This window comes from Atractosteus spatula, chromosome 3, assembly GCF_055471065.1.
Source record: "Atractosteus spatula isolate fAtrSpa1 chromosome 3, fAtrSpa1.hap1, whole genome shotgun sequence".
NCBI classification, from domain to species: Eukaryota; Metazoa; Chordata; class Actinopteri; order Semionotiformes; family Lepisosteidae; genus Atractosteus; species Atractosteus spatula.
The window spans coordinates 43861166-43889083 of record NC_142708.1 but is presented as its reverse complement, the minus strand read 5'-3'; positions in this window follow the sequence as shown (position 1 = coordinate 43889083).

Here is a 27918-nt window from a genome sequence, read left to right as displayed (position 1 = left end):
GAGAGCAATTTAAAATCATACTGAGCACAGTACTGGATTGCATGGGAAGGTTCCAAATGTAGTACCGTCTTATTACCAAAATAATTGTATTACTACATAATGATTGTAAGCATTTTTTAGGGGAATTTTCATATAATATGTATCTAAAATTGCATTCCAATCACAATACAATACATCTATGCCTCCTGTTTTAATCAAAAAGGATGGTGTCATCTGTATTACACCTACTAATGCACATAGAACATACAGTGGTAATGAGTTTTGATATATATTCTAAGATGACCAGGGGAAGGGTCATTCATAACAGGTATTTTCGGAATGACCTACTTAAAATACTAGATATGGACCTAAGCAAAATGGCGGCCAAAAAGAATCAGCTGACCTGTATATGGAAAGGGTCTACCCTGAGAAACAATGAGACACAGCTGAGCCGCATCAGGAACCGAAATATAAGTGCCCCGGAGGCAGTGAACAGGGCGGAAGCCGATAAGGTGAAAGCGGTTTGGAGGAAGAGAGAGGAAAGAGGTTTATGTTAAAGATCGGACTAAAGAATAACGGACTACTGAAAGGAGAAAAGGTTTATGGTTTTTGGATTGCGGATAGTGGATAAGGATACATCGCGGATTGGCTTTATTACGGACTTTTGGAACTCGGATCGGATCAGGATTAAGAGAACGGATTACGGACTGGATTTGGAAGATAATTGGAGGAAGAAACGCCACGAAACTCAGGAAAGAAAAGTGTGGTGTGAGTACTTCTCTCATTTACATAAACTTTCCCCCGGAGGCACCACAATATATTAAGCTAAATATTCTGTTGTAGGAAATGAAAATAAGGAAAATACTTATAACTCAATGAAATATGACTCTTACAGTATGTAAATTTAGTCACATGTGAGGGTCACTTCTGTCTATTTGTTATGTTATTTATTGTGATGATTCTCCACACCAGTATTTCTCAGAGGGGAGCAGAGATATTGAGGAATAGGGGAACACTGAGTAGAATGTATATTTTTTGTTGACAAATGTAAAGGTAGTGTATATTTAAAAATATTTTCAGTAGTGATTATTTCTCACAGTTCTTTGGAACACACAGCCTTCTCTTTCCTGTGGTTATGATCTAATAATAATGCTGTCAAAATAGTCAGTGTTTTGAATGTCTTGGAGATGGAACAGATACTGTACTTCATCCTAGTCGATAGCAAAAATCATTATAACACAATGATGCTATTGTCTCTTACAAGACTGGTACACAGACCAAGTGAGAGACAAGTAAAAATGTTATTTTAAGACTCTGAAGGCTCTGTCAATGGGGTTTCTTGCTCTTATACTGCATGAATGTCAAATCACAACTGTTTAAGAAGTGTTTAGGAATGCAATGACTGCAGCAACCTTGTGAGCAGCACCTTAAATAGTACTCTTGTATACATTCCATCATTTTTACACTAAAAGAAAAAATCAGTGGCAAAAAAATGCAGGGTTAACAACACCTGGATATGGGGTTCCTGGGGTGTTCCCTTCTTCCTCCTGATTCCATCAATAGCATTCAAGGCTCCAATAGCTTAATGTTTGATAATGTAGGGTGTTTGTTCATTAAAACTGTCGAGACCCAACTCCCAAAATGGTCACTCTCAGATGTAGCTTAATAAATGTAGCACATTAAAATGTATAAAGCTTACCTTTATAGGATTTTGTACACATATATATTGGCATATCATAAAAAAATTACCAATGTATTCTCTTATCTGTCTTAAGTCTTAAGTCTCCATATCATATATCTATGAAAATTAAAGACACAGTGATATGCCACATGATCAAATTCAAAGTTGCTGCCACTGTACTCGAGTCACAATGCATATAGATTCACAGAATAGTGCATAACTTATTACATGCCCTTGGAACGTTGAAGCTGGATACAGCTGCATGGATGCTAATTTGTAAGAACCCAAATGCAAGAGTGATAGGACTGGAAGCACCCTGGGCCAGAGGGAGAGTGAAAAGTGAAAGGAGATGTTAATGGAATAATTAATAACTGGCTGACAGGGCTTAATCAGCTAAGGCTGGTCAGTAATGGAAAAGAAAAAGAAGATGGGGAGGGGAAGCCTGCTAACTGCATCCCTGGTTAAAAGTGGCTGCTAAACAAAGTTTGTCAGATGGAAAAAGGGAGCCTCGGGTATGGATGAAACCAAACGGTGAGACTCCTGTAAAGGGAACTGAATGGGTAGAAGGGAAGCCCTCAGGAGAAGACAGAGGTGCAGGTTGGCAGGCTTCAGGCTGAACAAAGGAAGAGCCTCCAGGGACCACAGATGTGCTATTCTCCAAGGGCTTTCCTGAGATGGTAAGGCAGGAAACCCAGTTGGAGGGCCCAGCAGCTGGTGATACCAAGTGCACACCATAGTGGAGGTTCTCCTCCTAGACCAGGTCAACCATGCACTGTCAGCTCAGTCTCATAGGAATTTCACTCCAACGAAAGTGCCCAGGTGGAGTCAAGAACCAGGTGTCCTTTGGATAAACCTGGAGGAGACCTCTGTCCAGAACGAATAAAACAGGATCTCCGTCCTTACACCTCTCACAATACCAGGGAAGCCTGGTTCAGCACAGCTGCGGGAATGGCCCCAGTCAGGGCCCAGGAACATAGAACCCTTAGGGAACTCAGGCTTACGGAGTGATGTATACCAAGCATCGGAAAGAACCAGCCGTCTGCCCCCCTAGGAAGAAAAGGGAGCAGGCTCCAACAAGGGGGGTTTGAAGGTGGCAAGGGAAAAGGAAAGGATGAAAAGAATGCAACCCAGACAACCCCCCAAAAACTGAGAGACAGGAAAGTGCCCCAAATGACAGGCTGCCCCAGAGAGAAGCCGGTGGCAGGTTAAAGGACAGCCAGAGAAAAAGCCAAGGACAGGACAGTGCAGGAATCTCTAGGAAGTAATGAGCAGCTAGGCTGAGGGAAAGATCAGTACACGGAAAAGTCCTGTGGTCCTGGAAGAGGGAAGCTGTCTCTTGAAATGGGATGAAGCTGCAGGAGAAAAGGCCTGCAGGAAGAGTCCAGGGTTCCAGGGTAAAGACCATGAATCCGCATGCAAACTGGAGTGCAGGCTTGAAGCTGAGGTTGCTGCACTGGGAAATGCAGAGAGCAGGCTTGAAGGCTTTAAGACCTGATCACCTGGACCAAAGGTGTGACTTCTGTGCCACTATTTAATACACCAGCAGGGCCAGGGGAAGTTGATGGTCCCAGTCCTCCTGGTGGAGTGGTGAGCTGTGTGGCCAGAGTGCATTGAAACGCTCCACTAACCCAGCACTCTGCAGGTGCAGAGAGATGGTGCAGGTCTTAATCCCCAGCCACTGACACAGCTCTCAGAAGACAGAGACTCAAAGATCTGCCCCTAGCCTCTTTACATTTCCTCTAGGACCCTGAACCTTGCTACCATCCCGTGAAATAGGGTGTCTACTACTGTGAGTAAAGTATAAGCCTCTGACCACTTTGTGAAAAAGTCCATGGCCTCCAGGATGAAGTGGTTTCTGGTCTCACTGCATAGCACATACACTCCCACATCCTCCATGAGCATACTACCAGCCTACTGGGCTCTTCTGTGCATGTGTGACAGAAGTCAAGATTATCCAGATGGCAGCCCCTATGTAAAAATGGACCCTCAGTAGTAGTAGTAGACAGCCACTTCCTGAGGAAGCACTCAAAGCTTCCTCCCCCATGTGGGAAGAGTCAAGAGCCTTTTGTTTACACAGCATTAAAGCCCACATCAGGGCAGAAAGGACATCTTTGCAAAAAGAAACAGGTTAAGGTTTATTCCATCCTGAAAGAAAGAAAATAGACAAATCGTTTTAGCTTTGGAGCCTTTTTTGACAGGCTAGGTCACTTAACAAAGCTATGTTCAGAGAATAATGCTGGTTGGGTTTTCTTTTGGGAAATGACTTTTCTGGTAATTGGGGTTTTGGATTACTCTATGAGTAAGCTATTTCATGTGATTTGTGTATTATGCTAGTGGTCACAGGAACCCTGTGTTACTGGAAGGCTTTTATGTAAAAGCTGTTTGCTGTAAAAAACATGGGATATTACATGTGATAATTGTCTTTTCTGGTCTATGGATGCACTAGTAATTCCAGGAGATGAAAAGAACCTTTGGCAAGGTAGGAAGGGGCCTAGTACCCTTTATAGTTATTAGGGTGCATAGTCATACATGAGGCAGGGGGCCACCCCTTACCCAGACAAAGGCAGTTCAGAGCTTGGCTAAAGTACATTATGATTCCCTGAGCCAGCACTGCACCAGTGCACACATAACTCACGTCCGTTCTAGCTATCTAGCACAAGGGGGTGGTCAGCAAGAGAATAGACCAGGACTAGGAATTGGGTGAGAACTCCCTTGAGGGGGTCGAAGGCCTCCTTGAACTCTTCCTGAAGCAGACCACCTTATTCATGAGCTGGTGTAGCATAGCTGTGAAATCCATGCACCCATTTACAAACCTGTGGTAATGGCACACTAGGCCCAGGAACCTTAGAAGCTCCTTCACTGTACTAGGCTGTGGCCAGGTCATCATTGTCTTCACCTTCTCCAGGTGACTCACCCTGTGTCCCAGGAATAATGTCTCAATCTGTAGGATTATACAGCCAAGGGCTGTCTGAGGGCTCCATAATGCCACCATTGATCATGTGTTTATCTTCTCCTCTGCAGCCTACTGCTTCGCAAGTGCTAAATATCGGGGGCGGGGCAGCTGGATAGGTGCAGCAGCGATCCTCTCACTGTCCGTGCTGTTGGCTTCAGTGTGAGGCGTTCATCCTCATCCTGTCTTCAGTGGGGTTTCCTCTGTCTTTAGCTGGTAAACCCAGAAGTATTGATTCTGGGGGGTGAATACCTATGCAATCAACAATTGTAAGGAATTTAAATCTCAGAACACACGAACATGGAAAATCTTCATCTTTATTTATTGCAGCTGTTGTAGAAGCAGTTAGATGGGCTTTCACATGCCAAGCTTCTATTAGAGTCATTAATACCAAGCAAACTACATTCAAATATTTATTTACAATGTGTTAATTTATTGATACACAGGAATGCTTGCTTTTGCTATGTGTCTGGGTGACACACTAGTACTCTCATGAAAGATGTAGGTGTGTACTGTACCATACAATCATACAACCTTCTACATGCTGCACTATTAAAAAAAATATTTTAAGGATTTTTCTTTGCAGTTTTGCTGATATTTTACTTTCAACCAAAAGTGTACACAGTTTGAGCATTCAGGCTTTGATTAAAAATATTCACTTAAAAATCAGTTTGCATTATTTCTGTTTCAACAAAATGAGATATTATTGGAAGAAATACTTTTGAAAGGCACTTTCATACAAAAGGCATTGGGTGCATTTTCATTGTCTTTTCAGTTTATCTTTATAAACTATAATTTAACAAATAAAACACAGATGTAGTGTAAATGTTTCATGAAAAAGGCTATCTAGATAGCTTTCCTGGTGTGCCTTTGTTTTCATCACACATCAGGCAATCAGTATGTGACATCAGTCAATACAAGATGTTAGAATTCACAGAACTAATGGTGATTTCATTTGACAATCCAGAAATCCCTAGCTGAAAGGCACCATAAAACATGTAACACAGCAGTTGTTGATTCTTAAATATGTTCCTAGAAGGATACAGTCAGATAATAAGCAGATGATCACAGGTGGCAAAATAGAATATCCAGTTAGTCCATAAAGAAATCAACTTCTATGTATCGTGATGCCACAGTATATGCCCATCATAGCCTGCTGGGGAGCTTTTTCAGTCACTTTTCCCCCCAACTTACACACACTCTCCTTCGGTTCATACATATCACTGAGCACTTTGCTCGCAGATGGTTGGGCTCAAGGAACCTCACCTATAGTTTTCTCTCATTCATGCTAATCACCTTTGGGGAGTAGCAGTAGAGGATCCTCGACACTGTCATTCCCATTTGGCCAAACCCAAACTTTGCCTTCTTAACTCTCTTCTTTACTCATACTCACAATTTCACCTGGTGTATAATACCTTCCCACTCCATGCCTTGCATTAGAGAGTCAGGGTCCCTGCACTAAACCCCTGCTCTCTGGACCACTCATTACCTGAGGACTGTATTCAGAAAGACCCGTTTTCCACTGATGCCCAGACCTCACTGTCTCAACACAATACCAGCTCATACTAACATCAGTGACAACCTCACACTCTCAGCACTGCACATCCATTATCATTCTTCACTAGACACCTCATATTGCAGAAGATGGGTGCCTCTACCACACCTACTCTCTTGTACACACATTGATTTATATGTATCTCTCTAATTCCCTCATTCATCGGACTTTCCTTAGACATCCCTGTTCTCTAATCCCTGAAAAGGCTGTCCCTTTAAATAAGTGGATCTTTCTAAATTCCACAATCCCCTCTAGAATTGTCACTATTAAATAGCTCCTTCCAGAGAAAGAGACAATATTATACACATGCATTCTCCTCCAAGATTGTCATTCAAATTGTTGCCTCTTTTTGGGGCACTTAACACTGCAGCCCACTAGTCTGCTATCACATAATATAGACTCATTTCTCTTTCCACACCTTCAACAGTAGCACTTCATACCTGCTGGCATCACCCATCAAACAGCAATCTGTTTTCTCTCACTACTTTGGCCCGGCCACTCTCAATGCTGTGCCATATCATAAGTTAGGTGGACACATTACTCTACAGACACCACGGTCCCCCACACACTCTGCTGCTCTAAGTTTGCAGCTCACTTTCATGATTGGTAAATGGGAGACCTGATCTTAAGTATTCTTTGCCCTGAAGCTAGCCTAGGACTGATAGCCTAGCTCGATCTCCACTCAGGGAAGTATTCTGCCTGCTTTTATAGGCATGTCCTCAGCTGAATCTTGTTAAGTTACCAGCTCCCTTGTGCTGCGGTTGCATAGCAGTGCATGCTTCTCTAATGAGAGCTACGCCTCTGTGCCAAATACACCCATATTATTTCACATTATACATCAAGAGTCTGTGTGTTAACATACTGTAGTCAATCAAAGGCCAACAAAATAAATTTTGCATTTAAAATCAGGCATCGTTTTTCATTTGTAAACATCCATGCTTAGAGATCTACACAACTCTGTATACATAAGCGTCTTGTGTAAGATAAAAAATGTGTTAAAGATTGAAAAAGTATTTATATTCCATTACCGAACAGGATAAAGAGTGTAATTCAAGTTACTCTTCTGTACTAAAAAAGCATTTTCTTCCATCTTCAGTGTCTACCTTGTCCTTAGGGATTTCTTTGCTGGTAAAAATAACTACCTTATGTGTGGCCACTATTTCCTGTTCTGGAATTGTCCAAGTTAGATTGAGAAAAGTCCAGTTAACACCTTTCTTTCAATCTCTTCAGATTTCACACCTACTTCTAATGTTCTTGCTTTCATGAAAGCCACCACTTTGTCTCTCAGTCTTTTCCTTTCAGTCCTTCTGAAGACAGTTTTCACAGTGATTTCCTTTCTAACTATTGCCCTATATTAATATTGATCTTTTCAATTGATCTGGGAACACTTGTCTCAGTTTGGTACTTCTAGCTAAAAGCAATGTTGTTGATAAATTTCAATCTGAGACTTGGCTCTCATACTGTAAATGTTTTGTAGAAAACCAAGAAATTCGAGCCTGAAGTGTTCGTTTGTCCAGCCAAGCTTTATTGTATGCATACAAGGAACCACAATAAGCACCATAATAGTTATAGTACCTATCAGTAGCTCGAAGTGGATATGGTCCTACAGAACTTATATATACACTTCCCCCCCCCCCCCCCCCCCGTCTTTGATGTAACAGAAAGAAATAGAAACCTTCCTTTGTCATCAGGAGTTTAGTGTAAACATTCACCATTTGGGTAAACATTCACCATTTAGGGGTAAGTACAGGGGGGGAAAGCCTCTGTGATCAAGCAGGCGTGATGGTTACATGTTCAGCATGTAAAAGCTGTTAGCAGGCTCCATCAGTTTCAAATTATATTTTAGAGACTTGTGAAACAAATTTCTATTATTTTGTATTCCTACTTTATCAATTAGCAGGACCTCAATCATATTTCCTCCTTGTGAAATGAACATGCACATGTGAAATGAAATGGACATCTTGATTATTTTATTTGTCATTTTAAACTTCTCCTCAAAAAGTTACGTTTTACGTTTAACTTGCCTATATGGATGAGCAAGCCATGGTTGGAAATGTCCAAATTCTGAACTGCAAAAACTGCCAAACACTGGCTAAAACATCAGTAGATAACTAGCGGTCATGTAAATCTGCACATCAGGGCCATTCTTGCCCCATGTCATTGACTATCGTAGCCAACAAACATTGGGCAGGAAACAGAATGGAGCAAATCTGTGAGGTCCAATTTGGCTTTCCACACTGAGCTCAATTTACAGTCATGAATGGGAACGATACCCAGAGTAGTTATAATAGTCATACCCAGCTAAGATTCTAAAGAATTATGACTATATCAGAAATGTTATACAATCCCTACGTTATCCACATATGGCAATTGCTTTCAGGTGAAGTTTTCACAGTAACCTTTTATCCTGCTTTGCAACATGAATGCTGTTGCCTGGGTGAACTGGCTCCCTGCTTCCCATTACTCTAGCTTAGCAGACATTTAGATGACTTCCTATGTCATTTGTTAAAAAAACAACTTAAAAGCAGAATATTGCAAAGCTGAGAGCAAGAGCAATAAAAATAACTCAGTGGGAAAAATACATGCTTTGCTAGAACAGAAAGATTAATTACTGCAAACCTAGTTAAATAGAAAACTCAAATGCCCCACTTCACACTTAAAAATTATACAATTGTTAATTAAAGGAAACTATATCCATTAAATAATAGAACATATTAAATACAAATTTTGAATTGTGATACTAAGTATGTGCTAAAATACATACTGTATATACATAACATTTATTTTAAAGAATTAGACTCAAAAAGTATATCAGATGGTTGGGCTACAAGAAGTCATTTTCACTTTCACTATTGTGTGAAATGTCATTGTAATTACGTGTACACGAATGAAAGCATAAATCGAAAAAAAACTAATATTTAGAAATAATATTTTACTGAATGCCCAATGGATGCTTCTTTCTCAAAGCCTACAGTTTGCTTTTCTTTCTCTCACACATCCTTTCACGTGTGTTTCCAAGCAATGACAAATCCAGTGCTTCTGGATTATTCTTAAACAAAATGTAACTGAAGTGACTGTTTTTATATTCATTAATAGGTTTCTGTATTTTCTTCATAATAATCTCGTATTTAATAATTTATTTAAAATAATCTGCCATTTAACATTTTACTACCTATTGTCATTCTTTAGAATACAAAGAAGATAAGCAAATAAGAAGCTTAATGAACTTTTTAAATGTTTTATACCATTTTAATTGCAGATTTCACACAGGTAAACGAAAAGTCCAGAAGACGTGCTTGTATCACAAAAATGGATGTAGGGCAATGCTACTGTGTATTTGACTTTAAGTAAGAGATCACTTTATTAGCCATTTATAATTTCTTGCATTAGGAATTTGTCTTTTCACATACCCCAGCTTGCTCTCCATGAGACACACAGACAGGGAGAGAGAAGCTTGGGGTTAGAGCACAGGGTCAGCCATTTATGCAGTACCCCTGGAGCAGCTGGGGTTAAGGGCCTTGCTCAGGGGCCCAATGGAGTAGGATTCAAATAGGATAAAGCTATTGAACTGACTATTGAGCTGTCTTAGGATCTAATAGACAATGGTCAAACACCTAGCCAGTGTCAACATTTGTCAACTTTTGATAAATAAAATTTGATAAATAAAATTAGCAAAACAAGCATTTCCTATATCAACAACCAAACAAGTATACCAATCAGGACATTATAAATTTATACTTCAAGTGTACAAAATTATGTTTAATATTTGAAAAGTCAGTTATTAGAATAACTTCTGTCTGTATAAAGATTGTTTCCAATATTTTAGAAAAAATATACACATATAATGACCCTCTGTCAGATAGTAAATGGCAAGCAAAGATCAATCATCAAAGGGGATACTTTTCAAACATTATCTTCGGGGCTACCCTCCAAAATTAATTAATGTGCTTTACCTTGCTGAGTATCCCACTCCTGGCACCACCTTGAAGGCAGACAGGTGAGGTCAACCCTCTTCAGGAGACTGGGAAAAAGAAAGAAAATCCAGGCTACAGAGGTGAAGCGATAAAGACAGGGTCTTTATTTCAGTATTGAACTCAAGGCACAGTAGCAGCAGCATGCAAGAGCAGGAGATCTCTGTCAGTTTCTCTGACAGGTCTTTTTTATAGCCTGTAACAAACATGTGTTACAAAAACTATAACTTAGTAGCATCTTTCTCTTGCTGGATAAACTGACAAATTACCTCATCCTATGGTTAGAAGCATATCTTCTCCCCTACCTGTTGCTTAAAGTACATTAGGATATTTATAATAATCTAAGTCTGCTTTTTGTTTTCATCAAATGATACACAGCTTGATGATCAGACATTATGTCCCTATCAGCTGTCTGCATTTTACTTTGAACAAATGTCACAAACAACATATTTTTATCGAAACTTGCTAGATGTTGGCGATTTTTGAAGGCAACAAGTTAACAGTGGTTACAGTTATGTTATACAAAATATTAAAATCCAATCTGTAGTGTGCTCTCACGAGGCACCAGTTCTGTAGGGGTTTGGACATTTACTGGGACAATTATTAATTGTAGCAGTAAATCACAAAATTGATTCTTTTAATGGCCTTAGAATCCAACCATGCGATATAACTCAAACAACGCACACACACAGGTACTAATACACGAGGATACATTTTCATAATACATAGAATATGCATGTAAACCTAACAGATCTTATCGTGAGGGTTATCAGAATACAAAAGATATATATTCATTCAGTTACGAAGAGTTACATATATCAAGAGGACATACGTTCAGTATATCATTCAGACCGTTTCGTAAATGAACTTGGTTATAACTTCTACATTAGATACTCAAAACAAGTTCATAACTCTTAGGAATTAAACTGATATCAACTGGTTGGGATAACTCATTCAATCTCTGGGGATTCAGATCTCCTGCGGGCACAAAGAAGCAGTTGCAGGCTTGTTGCTGTCCAATCCATGCTCTCTGGCTCTTTGCCAGGCTGTGCTGTGCGGCTTGCGACGGGGCGCTGCTGATGCTCTCAGAAGACCGGCTAGTTAGTGTTGGCTTTAACTAGCGAAGTTTGTGCACAGGAGAATAGTGACTGTGGTTCCCAGCAGGTCAGCAAGAAGACCGGTTCGTCCCTGATGAAGCGCTAGTTCTGAATAGTGATTCAGCTGTCCATAGTTCCGACCTGTTCACGAGGCTTGCTGCTGGTGCTAACCTCGGGTGGATCCTTTGGTTACGCACTGGCGACCTCCGTTCTCAACTCTTAGAACAAAGGAAAGTTCTGGCACTCGGACACACTGGCCGTTCCGTGGTTGTCCGGGCTGAGTCTCAGGATGGTCAGGAGGCGCGCTGCGAGAATGTCCTGCCCTTGGGAGCCTTTCTGCTCCTGGGCCGTCCTGCCCTGGAATTGTCTCGCACCCCTGGAATTCTCCTTTGGAATTCTCCTTTAGAATTCTCTTAGGCCCTCTGTGTTGCCTGTTTTCACCTGGAGGAACTTCAGCTCGTTCATTGGCTGAAAGTTTCATGAGCATCAGAGCCCCACATGGGTTACTCGGCCTTACCAGTCCCTGATTGGTTGATCAAGGTGAGATATGGGTCACTTACTCCTGACACTTAGGAATGCAGTCCAGATGTCCATCTGGCACTCCCTAGACAGATAGGTGCCAATGGATGACCATTGATCATGATAGCCAGGCTTAGCTAAGTGCATCCCCGTTTGGGAGCTGTCCCTTATCAAAGAAAACATCTTTAAATCAGCCTGCATGAATAGTTTCTCTGTGGCTGCACCACAGAGATGAAGAGAGAGATGGGGCCTCATTTGGGAAAGCACAGCAACACTTAATTCTGTCTTATTAACAAGCATTGCCGCTACAAATCCTTCATAGTAATTTTGATATTAATGGTAAAACCATATTTAATGAACATCTTAACTTAGGTATTAATCATAATTATGTAAAAAAAATATTCTTAAATCATGAAGATTGATATTTTTTTAACCTTATGTAATGATTCATAGCCGTTCAGGGACGCCAAATATGTAATCATAGTGGCTCTCTGAAGGCACCAGTTCTGTAGGGTTTGGGCATTTACTGAGACAATTATTAATTGTAGCAGTAAATCACAAAGTTGATTCTTTTGATGGCTTTAGAGTCCAACCATGCGACATAACTCAAACAACGCACACACACAGGTACTAATACACGAGGATACATTTATTAATACATAGAATATGCCTTAAACCTAACAGATCTTATCGAGAGGGTTATCAGAATACAAAAGATATATATTCAATCAGTTACGAAGTGTTACACATATCAAGAGGACATACGTTCAGTATATCATTCATTTAGACCGTTTCGTAAATGAACTTGGTTATAACTTCTACATTAGATACTCAAAACAAGTACATAACTCTTAGGAATTAAATTGATATCAACTGGTTGGGATAACAATTGAATTCTCGAGCTGTAATGCATTGAAGTTGAATACTCATCCAATCTTTGGGGATTCAGATCTCCTGCGGGCACAAAGAAACAGTTGCAGGCTGTTGCTGTCCAATCCGCGCTCTCTGGCTGTGTGCCAGGCTGTGCTGTGCGGCTTGCGACGGTGCGCTGCTGATGCTCACTGACCGGCTAGTTAGTGTTGGCTTTAACTAGCAAAGTTTGTGCACAGGAGAAAAGATGACTGTGGGTCCCAGCAAGTCAGGAACAGGACCGGTTCGTTCCTGATGAAGAGCTAGTTCTGAATAGTGATTCAGCTGTCCACAGTTCTGACCTGTTCACGAGGCCTGCTGCTGGTTACTCTCTGGCAACCTCCACTCTAGACTCTTAGAACAAAGGAAAGTTCTGGCACTCGGACACACTGGCCGTTCCGTGGTTGTCCGGGCTGAGTCTCAGGATGGTCAGGAGGCACGCTGCGAGAATGTCCTGTCCTTGGGAGCCTTCTGCTCCTGGGCCATCCTGCCCTGGAATTCTCCTTTGAATTCCCTTTAGAACAGTCCACAGAAGTCCACTCCTGAATCTTACTGAATCTCGTTGAATCTTACTTTCTGAATCTGAATCTCTCAGGCTCTCTGTGTTGCCTGTTTTTACCTGGAGGAACTTCAGCTCGTTGATTGGCTGAAAGTTCCATGGGCATCAGAGTCCCACGTGGGTTACTCGGCCCTACCAGTCCCTGATTGGTTGATCAAGGTGAGATATGAGTCACTTACTCCTGACACTTAGTAATGCAGTCCAGATGTCCAACTGGCACTCCCTAGACAGATAGGCGCCAATGGATGACCATTGATCATGATAGCCAGACTTAGCTAAGTGCATCCCCCTTTGGGAGCTGTCCTAGGACCTTAAATCACCCTGCACTAATGGTCTCTCTGTGGCTGCACCACAGAGATGAACAGAGAAATGGGGCCTCATTTGGGAAGCTCAGAAACACTTAATTCTGCCTTATTATTAAGCCTCGCCGCTACACTTATGAAGCCTGCTTGCAGAAATACCCATGTTGTACCAGCAACTACACAGACTGAAACATCAGCCAATGACTAGTTGCTATCTAAACCTTCTGGCCCAATGTAATTTACAATTGTAAGCAGTAACCAATGAGCTGGGATCAGAATGGTGTGAGGCTGAATTTGGTTGCTCATATTTGGCCAATACCGGGGTGAGATTTAATGGGCTTAGACTTACCACTACAATGTTTTGTCACTTCTGGCAAAAGAAAAGGCTATTTATACTTTGCACCCCATCTTGCTCAATTTTAAGCACAAAGTATCACTTATTAACTTAAAAGATACCCATGAACAGTTTTTGATCTATGAAAATCTTGTTTCCACCCCAGTTTCCTTTTTCTTCTTGGGTTAATAATAAGATGTTTCTTACAAAGGGCAAGACAATTTACGTGCAATAAGTACAAAGCAGTAATTACACATCTAAAATAATATAAATAAAATGAAAAAACCCTAAATTTTCATTTATCCATTTATGGATGCAGTGTTATTAAGAACTTAAATAAGATCTCAGTAGATATGCAATGCTAGGCCTGGTCATTTTTGGAATGGGGGACTACAAAGGAAATTAGGTGTTGTTGGTGAACCAAATGGTAGATAATCTTCCCTCTCGACCACAATTTCCAAACCAATAACCCTGTATGGTGACTGCAATGCAATGTCTATTACCACCTATACAAACATTTTGATGTTTTAAATGAGATTCCTGTATCATGGCAATATATTTCTGCTCCACAGAAAATCTTAAAAGCACTTTTAATGTGAGAATTTAGTTCACATACAGTATGTTCCAGGACAAAACAGAAATATTAGTTAATCAAATGCATTTTCAAAGAAGTGAAACTGGAGAAAGAGAATAACATACATGAAGTCCTTAATTTTCAACAGGGTAGAGATTCACCCACTCCAAGCAACATGAAGAAAAAAAGTCCTGATTTTCCAAAGAACACCAATGGGAGGATAAAAACCCCCAATTTGAGCCATTCCCCATTAGATCCCCTATCATGCTGAATCTCTGACGCCAATTATAATATAATCCTTTATGAACCAAAATCAAAACATGAATTAACCTCCACCACAATCTAGCCCACAGACATCAAAATAGTTTCTCCCTGCACAGTATGTTACCAATACCAATATACAGTATGATGCTCAGTATTTACAGTGCAGCGGCAAGACTTATTAAAATACAGGAATTAAGTTTGCTGCTCCCTTGCCAGTCCCTCTGTCTCTCATCTCATTGGTGCTGGATACGGAGAGGCCATTCCATTTGGTTCACATTTAAGGTATTTTTCTAGCTGATAGAGTGTCCTGATAAGGAACAACTCCCAATGATAGATAGATACTTTATTGATCCCATGAGGGAAATTGCAGTGCAACAGCAGCTTTACACAGACAACACAGCCACATTGTAATGAATGATACAATAATAATAATAGTACAATACATACAATACAATCAGTACAGTGAGGGGTGCACTAAAAGAGTTACTCACAGTCCGGACACACAAAGAACAAAATTAGAACAGAACAGTATGCAGAAAAATCGTATAACACATATGAATATAAATATAGATGTAATATAGATATAAATAGATATAAATATAAATATAAATGTATTGCATGGGTCCCTGGCATATATTGCACAAAAAACGGTTGTGAACGTGAAAAGAAAGAGAGCAGATGTAGCAGTAGATGTGTAGATGTGTTTAGTCCAGAAACAGGTCACTGTTAATGTTGCCTCTGCTCAGACGCAAGGTGGATGCGTTGTACAGTCTTATGACAGAAGGCAAGAATGACCTCCTGTAGCTCTCCCTGTCACACCGTGGATGAATCAGTCTATTGCTGAACGTGCTCTTCATTTCTACAAGCCTGTCATAGAGGGGATGGGAGATGTTGTCCATGATGGCCTCTAGTTTGGACACCATTCTCCTCTCAGCCACTACCTCCAAGGGGTCCAGGTCAGACCCAATGACAGAGCTTGCTCTCCTGATGAGCTTGTTCAGCCTTTTTGAATCCACTGCTCTAATCCCAGGGCCCCAGCATACCACTGCGTAGAAAATGGCGCTCGCTACCAACGACTGATAGAACATATGTAGCATCTTACTACATACATTGAAGGACCGGAGCCTCCTCAAGAAGTAAAGTCGGCTCTGTCCCTTCTTATAGATGGCCTCGATGTTCTTAGACCATTCCAGTCTATCGTCGATGTGGACTCCCAGGTACTTGTATGAGTCCACCATCTCCACGCCACTTCCATGGATGTAGACAGGAGTAGGTTTGACCTTTTTCCTCCTGAAATCTACCACCAGTTCCTTTGTCTTTGTAACATTCAGTTCCAAGTGGTTCTCCCCACACCACTCCACAAAGCTGCTGACCAGTCCTCTGTACTCCTCCTCCTGCCCACCCTTGATACATCCCACAATTGCAGAGTCATCTGAGAACTTCTGCAGGTGGCATGACTTTGAGTTGTACTTAAAGTCCGAAGTATAGAGGGTGAAGAGGAATGGAGAAAGAACTGTCCCCTGAGGAGCCCCTGTGTTACTCACTACCTGTTCGGACACACAGTTCTGAAGTCTCACAGACTGTGGTCTGCCAGTCAGGTAGTCAGTGATCCACAAGGTCATGGAGGCATCGACTTGCATCTCCTTCAGCTTCCTCCTTAGAAGTAAGGGCTGGATGGTATTGAAGGCACTGGAGAAGTCGAAAAACAATGCTGACATTCTCCAGCACCCTAATAAATGGTCATCTCTGGCGCCTTACTGTCTGAAAGATTCCAAGGGAGAGTTTCATCCCAAGGTTGTTTACAACCCTAAAGTCAGAGAGCATGGTTACTCATCCTCCATCTAGATCAGCCAATCAGGAATTGGTACGGCAGGTTAACCCCACGTGGGTCTCGGATGCCCACGAAACTTTCAACCAATGAACGACCGTAGTTCCTCCAGGTAAAACAGGCAGCACAGGGCTCCTCAGGGCTCCTCCTGGACATTCTCAGACTCAGCTCGGACAATCACGTAACGGCCAGTGTGTCCGAGTGCCAGAACTTTCCTTTGTTCTAAGAGTTGAGAACGGAGGTCACCAGCGCGTACCCAAAGGATCTACCCGAGGTTAGCCCAGCAGCAAGCCTCGTGAACCCACCGCGAACACTCACCTGATCAACAAGTGAACTACGGTCGGAACTGTGGACAGCTGAATCTCAGGATTCAGGAACGAACCGGTCTTCTTCCCGTCTAAAGAGTGTGACCTGCTTGGACCTGCAGTCAGTTTGTGCACAAACTCTCGCTAGTTTTAGCCAACACTCACTAGCCGGTCTTCAGAGAGCCTACTACCAGAGCATCGCAGCAGGAATCTCTCCCACTTCTTTCTCGTCGAATCAGCACTGCTTGGCACTGTGCCAGAGAGCGCCGATTGGACACAGCAACAAGCCTGCCACTGCTTCTTTGTGTCCGCGGGAGATCTGAATCCACACAGATTGGATGAGTATTCAACATTCTGCATTACAGCTCGAGTGCAAAACCCCTACATTTATTGGTGCCTTGTGAGAGGATGCCTATAACAATCACTTGCAAAAGCATTCACCCTTTCCAGTGATGTCCCATTTTTTATTTAGAAATTATGCATTTACATTATTTAAATTGAATATCGTTTAACTTAAATTCTCAAATTACACATTTTAGTAGTTTTGTTCCTAATTAATGCAATTGAGAAATGAAACATGTAGAGAGTTTTGTTTGACTTGCCTAGCTAAGGAAATTGCCCAAGAGCCCCTCTCTCTTTTGCACAGAGTGAGCTAGGGAATGGCTGTAAGGGTGGGGGGGGGGGGGTGAGAGAAATGCAAAGGGAACTCCTTGGGAGCAGTACTTATATGTGTAGGCAAGTGTAATTGTGAGATCAATATCTGACCTTTCTCCAAAATGTCTGTTATAAACATCATTACAGGAGACAGAATTTAATTACTATGAAAAATCAAGTGTTTCTTAGTTTCCACCCTCCCATTAACTTTATGTTGCAACAGATTCTGCTGTATTACCTGCAGATACAGCATGCATAAACATGACTCCTCTGAACATTTCAATATTATTGATTATTCAGAAGGCATCATGTTAGCAGGTTTTTATTGCATTACATGCAGAATGTGCACTACCATTTACAATGGTGACACAGGAAGACAGATAAACATTTGAGGAAATACTACAGATCAGTGAGGAGCATAATTCTCCTACAGCAGAAATACATCAGAAGCCAAAATTATCCAAAACGATAAATGCTCTTTTTACAACTTCATTAATTTACACCACTTCCTAGAAAATCTCTTTAGCCCCCTTTTTGCCTTTTCCTACACATTATTTCTCCTGTCCTCCCTACCCCACCCTTTTGCTTAATACTGTATATCTGCACTCTCTCTCATTCCTGCATACACCTGAAGATGTCTCTGCAGTGTGCCAACAGTCAGCATGAGGAACATCAGTCACTGCTGATTTTTTAAAGACATTAATGCCATTCAGTTGTCTTTACCTCAACAGTAGGTTTTTAACTTGCTGCTGATCATTTTATGTTTTTTAAGCAAAACTAGACATCTTCAAGCAGTTGACACAACTTCACGTAAACTAAAAACTAGACATATTATTTACTCACACACTTTTTAAACAAATTAGTGTTACAATTAGGTGATCATCTTGGTTTATGCAGGTGTCCTATTTCCACATGAACTGATACTGATGTCGGTACCAGTATTATAACTATAAAATCTAGAATTAATTAGCCAATATTTTGTAGAAGAAGAGTTATGAGCTGCATTGTGCCAGCAGTTAATAACCTAGTGTGAGTTTACCAATTTTTGCTGGAACCTGTAAGATGCATTTCTAAAGTAGGCTAGGTTGCAATTAAACTTTAAAATTTTAAAACAATTGCTACAGTGCTTTCAGGAGGTAGCAATAAGGCATATTGTTACACTTAGAAATAAATTAAATATTTCTAATCTTTTCTGTGTTGGCAAACCATCTTGGATGTCTGTGTAAAAGTAGAGGAATGCAGTTAAAAAGAAGCCAATCTGATAGGAAACATCTAAAGCTGTTACCTTAATGATATATGGCACAGCCTGCTATTCCTCTTTTATTCAAGATAAAAAGAGGTCACCCAAAGAATGCTCCACCAATGAGGGATTTACAGGATTACCAGGAATTTACAGGAATACCAGGATTATACCTGATAACATCCTAGCCAATCATCAACTGTGATGTCGTACCTCAAAAGCTAACACCCCACTTATTTTCCAACTCATTGGTTAACTCACTCATCTTCTCTCATATTGCAACTGAACTTGTAATCTGATTTTATCAACAACATGGTTGCAAGCAGTCCAGGTCAGGACTGAACAGATGCCTGGTCGAGAGAGTAGGTCAGTAAAGAACAGAATTGTGCGCAAGATACTCATCCTGCAAGAGACGAAATCTTGTGTTCGCAAACCAATTGTTATTTTTGCCTCATCAACAAAAGTAAGACAGCTGGACTCTTTTTGTCAACATCCTGAATATCCAAGTGTATTTAATAAAAAAGCTAAAGCCAGGAGGAACCAAGTTTCTCCCATCCATCTCATTTGTGGCCAGATCCAAGAAGACAACTGTGCACATACTGTTTAAAAGCCAAAGTCAGAACAATGCAAACTTTATTGCAGAGTGGTTCTCAGCAACATTAAGCAAAGCTCCGTTTCCTCTTTATATGCAGCCACTCTTCCTGCAGAAAGCAAGCAGCTTGACAGCTGCTGCCCAGCGCAGTGAAAAGTTTAAACTTGTCAAGTTCTGGTTGGCCAATGGATCTGTGAGTATAAAACTCCATTATTCACATTCAATCCTTGAGAGTTATGTTTATCTGTTGTTCCAGACATGTTTGACAGTTTAGTTCATGATAGTTAATGCATATTTGCTTGTGAGGGGTTTGAATGTGATTTAACTATGAGATTAATAAAACCCATGAGGTAGACCGATGTATTTTAATTCTGAAGTTATTATCTCTGTGTATCACAGTAGATCATTTCAGAAATATGTTCTATTACATTTGTGGATTGTTATGCATATTTTGGTTTAATATCAATAAATTGTATATTGTATATTAAGAATCCATGTGTGAGACTAAAATTATTATGTTGATTTGTTATTGATTAATCTGTAACAGTTGTCAAAGCACTCTCACAATTTATTGTTTAATGTACTATAATCTTTACAAATAACAAATAATAGTAAATTAAAACTGTCATACTGCTACAAGAACTATCTCAAGTAACCAAGGACTAAGCCCAAGGTAGTTTTGCAAACAAAAAGATGATCAGACTGCTTTTATGGTTCACTGAGAGATGACAGACTTGCAGTGTATAGAAAAGGGGCTCCCAAACAATACTGGGAACCCATGTGTGAACGGTGCTATCATGGTTGTTTTGGGTCAGCTGGCTGGGCTGTCCCCAGGGGCCAGAAAACATAAATGACTCAATGAGAATATCTTTGAGAGGTGCTGCCTCATGACTGGAAGGTCAATCCCTCAGGGGTGGAGAAAGAAGAAGGCACTAAGGATAGTGTGGCTGGGGGGTATCCTCTGGCTCAAGTGATGAGAACCTCCTCTGACAAGATCAAGGTGGAAGTGCCAACCTAAGATTGTTGGCACTAAAATTTTGTGTTTTTTCTTTTCCAGATCTTATATATTATTTTTTGCCCACAAGCCACTAAGTAATGGTATGTCAAACACCCAAAAAGCTATTAAGTTGTTTTAATGTGATAATTATGTGGTAATTGATATTTAGTGTGTTGAATAATATTAATCTGACAGTATTTCAGAAAACATTTTCACCTGGGTGATTTAACTCTCACTAGATCAAAGTATTTTTTTTCAAATATTTAATTGCTATGTTCATGCTGGTCAATGAGCATGTGTTTAGACACTCCCAGATTATCAGACCTGTGTCAGGTCCTGGGATAGGTCCTGCAGTTTTCAGAAGTACCGGTTAAAGGTGTAATATCTTTATTAGTTAATTTAATATTGAAGTATGTACATATTTTGATTGGGAGTTCCAAACACCAGAAGTTGGATGGTTTACTTGTCCATGTTTTGTCCTTATGGTGTTTATGTGTACAGTATGTGTATTTTTGCAGGGTTATTAACATAGGAATATTCTGAGATTTGTAGGAAAGAAATCAGATTAGCAGTCATTATAATTCTTCAGTTATTCTTCAGCAATTGCACTCAACTAAATACTCAAATATGGCTTTGAAACTATATTAAATGGTAATTGAAGGTTATTAAGCTTCATCCTCTCAGAGATAAGAAACTGCTCTGCTTTTAGCCCTGCTAAGCTTCTGTAATTAAGGCTACAGTGAGAGAACTGGGACCTTGTGTCACAGGTAAGCACCTAAGGCACTGAAATCAAGTCCTGCTGTAAGTATTCAGCTGAATCATTAATGCTAAAGGGGGAGGAAAGAACCTGTTAACATCCTCATGTAAAATAATAGTCTTTGAACTCCAACTGATTTGTGTCCCATGCATCAAAGCATACACTATTTCCTAGAGTGATAATCTTTATAAGTTTCTAGCACTTCTTGAGGGCTGCATTTATATACATATAAATAACTGCAGAAATGTATTTGAACATTGGGAGGTTTGCCATTTATTAAGACTTGAGAGATTTATTTACTACAGAAAATACAGAATTTTGTAAACTCATCTAACTGAAAGCTAAAAACCGAGCTCAGCATTTTTAAAGATGTACAGAAGGTCTACCTGAAATAAGAAAATTCTGGCCAATCAGCTTTTTTCCAGATGAAATAAAATGACTGAATAAATTTCTTTGGTACTGATGCTCACCTATGATTCTATCTACTGACTAAAAAGGGCCGACAGCAAACATAAAAAATTCTCCATGAATTTTATATTTTGAATACATTTGAATTTTTTGCAAACATGATGTTTTTTTTATTTTAAATACATTTAACAGTATTTTATATACACAAGGAATAAAAAATAAGCAGTTTAATACATGTCATTTCTCTAGTTAACACTGAATAATGTTTGCTTATGTAATGCATTCTTTACCCACTGTAAAAATGTTATAAAATGTTATATAATACAATCTTTATAATAATTAATTATAGATTATATAATTCATATATCCCTGTGTAGCGGCAAGGCTTATTAAAATACAAGAATTGCTGCTCCCTTGCCAGTCCCTCTCTCTCCCTCATCTCAAGGGGTGTTTGATACAGAGAGGCCATTCCATTTGGTTCACAATTAAGGTATTTTCTAGCTGATAGAGTGTCCTGATAAGGAACAACTCCCAAAGCAAAGATTCTCTAGCAACCCTAATAAATGGTTATCTCTGGCGCCTTACTGTCTGAGAGATTGCAAGAGAGAGTCATCCCAAGTTGTTTACAACCCTAAGGTCAGAGTCCATTGTTACTCATCATCAGCCAATCAGGAACTGGTAGGGCAGGTTAACCCCACGTGGGTCTCGGTTGCCCATGAAACTCAACCAATAAACGACCATAGTTCCTCCAGGTAAAACAGGCAGCACAGGGCTTCCTCAGAGCGCCTCCTGGACATTCTCGACTCAGAGAGCCTCCTGGACATTCTCGACTCAGCGCCTCCTGGACATTCTCGACTCAGCTCGGACACCCACATAACGACAACTGTGTCCGAGTGCAGGACTTAACTTCTGTTCTAAGAATCGAGAAGAGAGGTTGCCAGTGCGTAACCAAAGGATCCACCTGAGGTTATCCCAGCAGCAAGCCTCGTGAATCCAACACGATAGTTCACCTGATCAACAAGTGAACTACGGTCGGAACTGTGGATAGCTGAAATCAGTATTCAGAACTAGCGCTACATCAGGAACAAACTGGTCTTCTTCCTTTCTAAAGAATGTGACCTGCTTGGACCCGCAGTCACTTTTCTCCTGTGCACAACTCTGCTAGTAAGCCAGAACTAACTAGCCAGTCTTCAGAGAGCCCACTGCTAGAGCATCGCAGCAGAAATCTCTTCCTCCTTCCACCATGTCGCAAGCCACAACAGCACTGCCTGGCACCGAGCCAAAGAGCGCCGATTGGACACAGCAACAAGCCTGCTACTGCTTCTTTGTGCCCACAGGAGATTTCAATCCACACAGATCAGATGAGTATTCAACATTCTGCATTACAGCTCGAGAATTCAATTGTTACCACAACACCAGTTGATAGCAATTTAATTCCTATGAGTGATGAACTTGCTTTTGAGTGTCTAGTGCAGAAGTTGTAACCAAGTTCATTTACGAAACGGTAATGAATGATATACTGAATGTATGTCCCTCTTGGTTTGTAACTCTTCGTGACTGAATATATACCTTTTGTATTCTGCTAACCCTCACAATAAGATCTGTTATGTTTATATGCACATTTTATCAAATATTTCATAACAAAAATCAAAAATATCACAATATGTTTGAATCCAAGTCATTTTTAATAACAATGAGTAAACTGGGTAAACTATCACAAAGCTTTAGAGAACTTAACAATAGCAATATTATGGACAATCAATTGACAATAAATATAGAAAAGCACATATTAAATTTTGGAAATAGTTTTAATATGTAAATAGTTCCCTGGTTCTGCACCTCTGGGTGTTTCTCTCTTTGGTCGGGGCGAGCGAGAGCTCGCTGGCAGGTGGTGATGGAGAGGAAAAATAAAGGCAGCTTTTAACTCCGCAAGTCAGAGTTTTTGGGTCCGTCCTATCTGAACCGAAATCATTACACTATCATTCTGTCCATCGAAAACCCGTTTATATGTGACCTTTCAGAACACCTATCTGTTTTCTTCCTAGCACAATTTATGAGCGCTCTGTGATTAAATTAATTCTCATTACATTATCATTCTCACTGTGCATAACAAGGAAGATTAATAAACATAAGTTTGTTTAATGACAGTATAATGTTTACAATATAAACATTTACTGTCAAACTTTAAATCAACAATTGATTTAAAGACGATCTGTCAAAGTGCAATGAAATACAATATTGTTGTTGTTGTTGTTATTGTTGTTTTTATCCTGTAAAGCGTTTTGAGAAGCCACCTTTAAAGGCGCTATATAAAGGCGCTGATTCTTATGGAATGTGTTTTCTTTCTTCTTTTTTTCAGCATGGAATAAATCTATTACAGTACTTGATTCTTATGAATGCAGGCTTCCGCCGGGGATTAAAAAAAAAAACATGGAATCGCGTATCCAAGGAAATAGCAGTATAACTATATTCATGCACAAACAGTAGCATGTTACATTATTAATTTGGCCGTCTCCTCTTGCCAGAAAGCTCTAAATTGCATTTTGTCTTTTTTTAAATTACAACCCAAAAGTCTTAATTCTGTCTTAATTAAACGTTTAAAATACACGTTTCGAATAGAAAGAAATCCTCTTCCTGGTATGTAGAACAGATCAGCAGGTCTTTTTTCCCCAATCAGAGGGATTTCAGATGGTGTCAGCCAATCACCATTCTGAAGCCTACCATAATCTCTGGTATAGGGACAACCCAGAATGCTGGTCTTGGTACCGTATTTCACAGAAAAAATACACACCAGTATTCCATTTCTCCCGTGTCCTGTCACAGTGCAGTAGGAAGTGCACCTCTGCCTCTATTTCTCCCTGCTTGCTGGCAGTGGGAGCACAGCCTGTCCTCTCTGGGTAACCAGGTGTTTCACGCATTAAAAGTGGTTATTAACAATCGAAACCTGTTTTATTTATTTTATTTTTGTTTAGATTAAGAGTTCCCATCACCCCCATTTCCATTTAAATCGCGAATTAATTAAATGTCTATATTGATTCACAATCTGGCAAGGCAACGTTGTCGCTGTTGTGAATGTCTGTAGAGTGTATCTTATTTTTTATTTTGGAGCCAAAGGGTCTTGCAGATCATAATATCAAGGAATGAAGCAATTACCATTCTTTTCCAATGAAAGACGGGTTCCTTTCGCCGTAGTCGGGAGACATTAGAAGCTTGCCACGCCTGGACTGTTACACCAACGCATTAGCATGTTAAAGCGATTCCATTGAGGAGCCGGGCGCGATAATAAAAGCCATTTGGCTGCAGCAAATGTGAATTCTGTCTGGTATTGTGAAAAAATAAAAGTATTTAAATCAAGATGGGGGGTAAGGGAGTTGTCTCTATGACACTCTCTCTTATAAACAAAACAAAAACTAAAAATAAGATACAATCTACAGACATTCACATCATAGACATATCTTAAAATATTTACATATACAGTATTGTTAAATTATTACTTTAAATATATACTTTAAGTTACGGAACACATCATTATATCTCATTTTTTATTTCTTTTTTAAAAATCGTTTGCCCAGCATAAGGGTATTGTTGTTATTGTTGTTTTTAACCCTGTACAGCGCATTGAGAAGCCACCTTTAAAGGTGCTATATAAAATAAAGTTTATTATTAATTTGCTGGACAGAGAGGTGAACATTATTATGCAGAACACAAAGATAAGGATTTACGTTGCCTTGCCAGATTGTGAATCAATAAAGACATTTAATTAAACAGGGGTTTGCGATTTAAATGGAAATGGGGGTGACGGTAACTCTTAATCTAAATAAAAATAAAATAAATAAAACAAGTTTCGATTGTTAATAACCACTTTTTAGGCGCGAAACACCTGGTTACCCAGAGAGGACAGGCTGTGCTCCCACTGCCAGCAGGGAGAAATAGAGACAGAGGTGCACTTCCTACTGCACTGTGACAGGACATGGAAGAAATGGAATACTGGTGTGTATTTTTTCTTTAAAATACAGTGCCGAGACCAGCCATACACGCCTTTATATAGCACCTTTAAAGCTGTCCCACAGTGAAACGGGCGTACAGTCTGGGGAGATCGCCCATTTTCCATGTAAATACAGTAGTTCACTGGCTCCGCACCCCTCTCCCTCTCCCTCTCCAGACACAGTTGTATGAGCTCCACCAGTCAGGACAGGAGGCTCTACTGTACACAGAGAGGGGCGGGAGGGGGGAACAAGCTGCCCAGCTGTGTGGTTGAAGCTGATACCCTGGATTCTCTCCAGACACAACTGTATGAGCTCCACCAGTCAGGACAGGAGGCTCTACTGTACACAGAGAGGGGCGGGAGGGGGGAAAAAGCTGCCCAGCCGTGTGGTTGAAGCTGATACCCTGGATTCTCTCCAGACACAGCTGTATGAGCTCCACCAGTCAGGACAGGAGGCTCTAGTGTACACAGAGAGGGGCGGGAGGGGGGAACAAGCTGTCCAGCCATGTGGAATGCTACAGAACCCAGACAATACACAGGGGGGAGGGCGAGCAAGAGAGAGAGAGAGGGGGTGGGCGAGAGAGAGAGAGTTTTTTGCCCTCTGTCAAAAAAACCCAAATCACTCGGGGCAGAGACTCTGGGGGGATCATTGTGTGGTACAGAGCGGAGCTCAGTCACTCCATACAATTAGTAAAGACAGAAGAGTCACGAGTTTGGCTTAAAATCAAAAGAAATATCATCTGTACAGAAAATGAGGTTTTCCTGTGTGCTGTCTACATCCCACCCTCAGAATCCCCCTACTACAGTGAGGGACTTCTCCCCAGTCTCCACACAGAGATCGGTCACTTCCAGGGCCAGGGAAACGTGCTGGTCTGTGGTGACCTCAATGCATGAACAGGTACACTGGCAGACTACACCAGCACACAGGGAAACACTCACGTATTTGTCTACATCATGCCAACAGTATATGTAAATATCACAACGGGTCCCAATCCTACTGGGAGAGGGAGGAGGGAACTCAGTGGAACTGGCAGCCCAGTATGTGATCTCCTGTCACAGCCTGAGGAACAGTGAGCCTCCCACCTGACCTCGCCGCTGGAGGGCACCTGCCACCCCCAGCGCAGCACCCCGTCCCTCATGCCCAAGTCAAGGCAACCACCCACCTACTGCAACCAGTCCAACCCCAGGATACAGTCCTCACGGACTGGGGCAAGGTAGAAGGGGTGTTTCACCCTCGCAGCCCCAAAGTGCACGGTGAGCGCCCTGGGGGTCTGGCTGCCTCAGTGCCCGGCAGCTGGCAGGGTCTGCCCTCGGTGAGGCAGGGAAGGAATAAGCCAACTCTTCCCACAGCAGGTGGGGTGAAGCACTCCTTGCTTAGAATAGCAATATTATGGACAATCAATTGACAATAAATATAGAAAAGCACATATTAAATTTGGGAAATTTGGTTTCAAAAGTCCTCATATCAACGATGCCTATATTGTTTTCCTCTACAGTATGCTAATCTATTGTAGTGCATTCGCCCCCCTCTTAGGCTAACGATCTTTTAGATTTTTATAGAGAAATAGAGGCTTACAGTATGCGTTACAATATAAACATTTACTGTCAAACTTTAAATCAACAATTGATTTAAAGACGATCTGTCAAAGTGCAATGAAACCTATTACTCGATTCTTATGGACTCCCGGTCCCGCCAGGGATTAAAAAAAAACATGGAATCGCGTATCTAAAGAAATAACAGTATACAGTAACTATGTTCATGCACAAACAGTAGCATGTTACATTATTAATTTGGGTGTCTCCTCTTGCCAGAAAGCGCTAAATTGCATTTTGAGTGCAGTTTTGGACTTTTTTTTAAATCACAACCCATAAATAAGCTGATACTGTTTAGCCTTTAATTAATTTAAACTATTACAGCAGCACAATGTGCTATTTCATGCAGATGGCTGGTGGCATGTTCCATAAGAGTACTGTAATTAGAAACCATTAATACTTTCGTTGGAGTTGATAAAGTTGATGTTTTATCTAGGGGACTTCTAAACTGTGAAAACATGTGTCTGTCTTTCCATGGGGTGAAGGGAATCTTTTTCCTCACCTTCAACCTTATCACTCCCCCTTTACTCTCACCATCTGATTAAGAATGAATAAAAGCATTGTATTTTTTGTCTGGGTGCTGACAAAGTAAGCACTCTCTCTCTCTCCGCTGGCGTTTGTAATCATTTTTATTTTTAAATACATTTTAACAAAGTCATGTATTTTAAAAATCTTAAGATTTCTATATTTATGTCTTTATTTAGTGGTTTCATTAGTGACAAAGGCTAAACTTTCTTGGAAAAATGTCTTTTATGTAAACCATGTTTGCTATTAATTCATTTAGGGCTTACTGACAGAACTGATGTTTTTTATGCATGCCAAAAAATTTTGGTGCAGTCGTCTCCACTTTAAAGGTACCCCCATG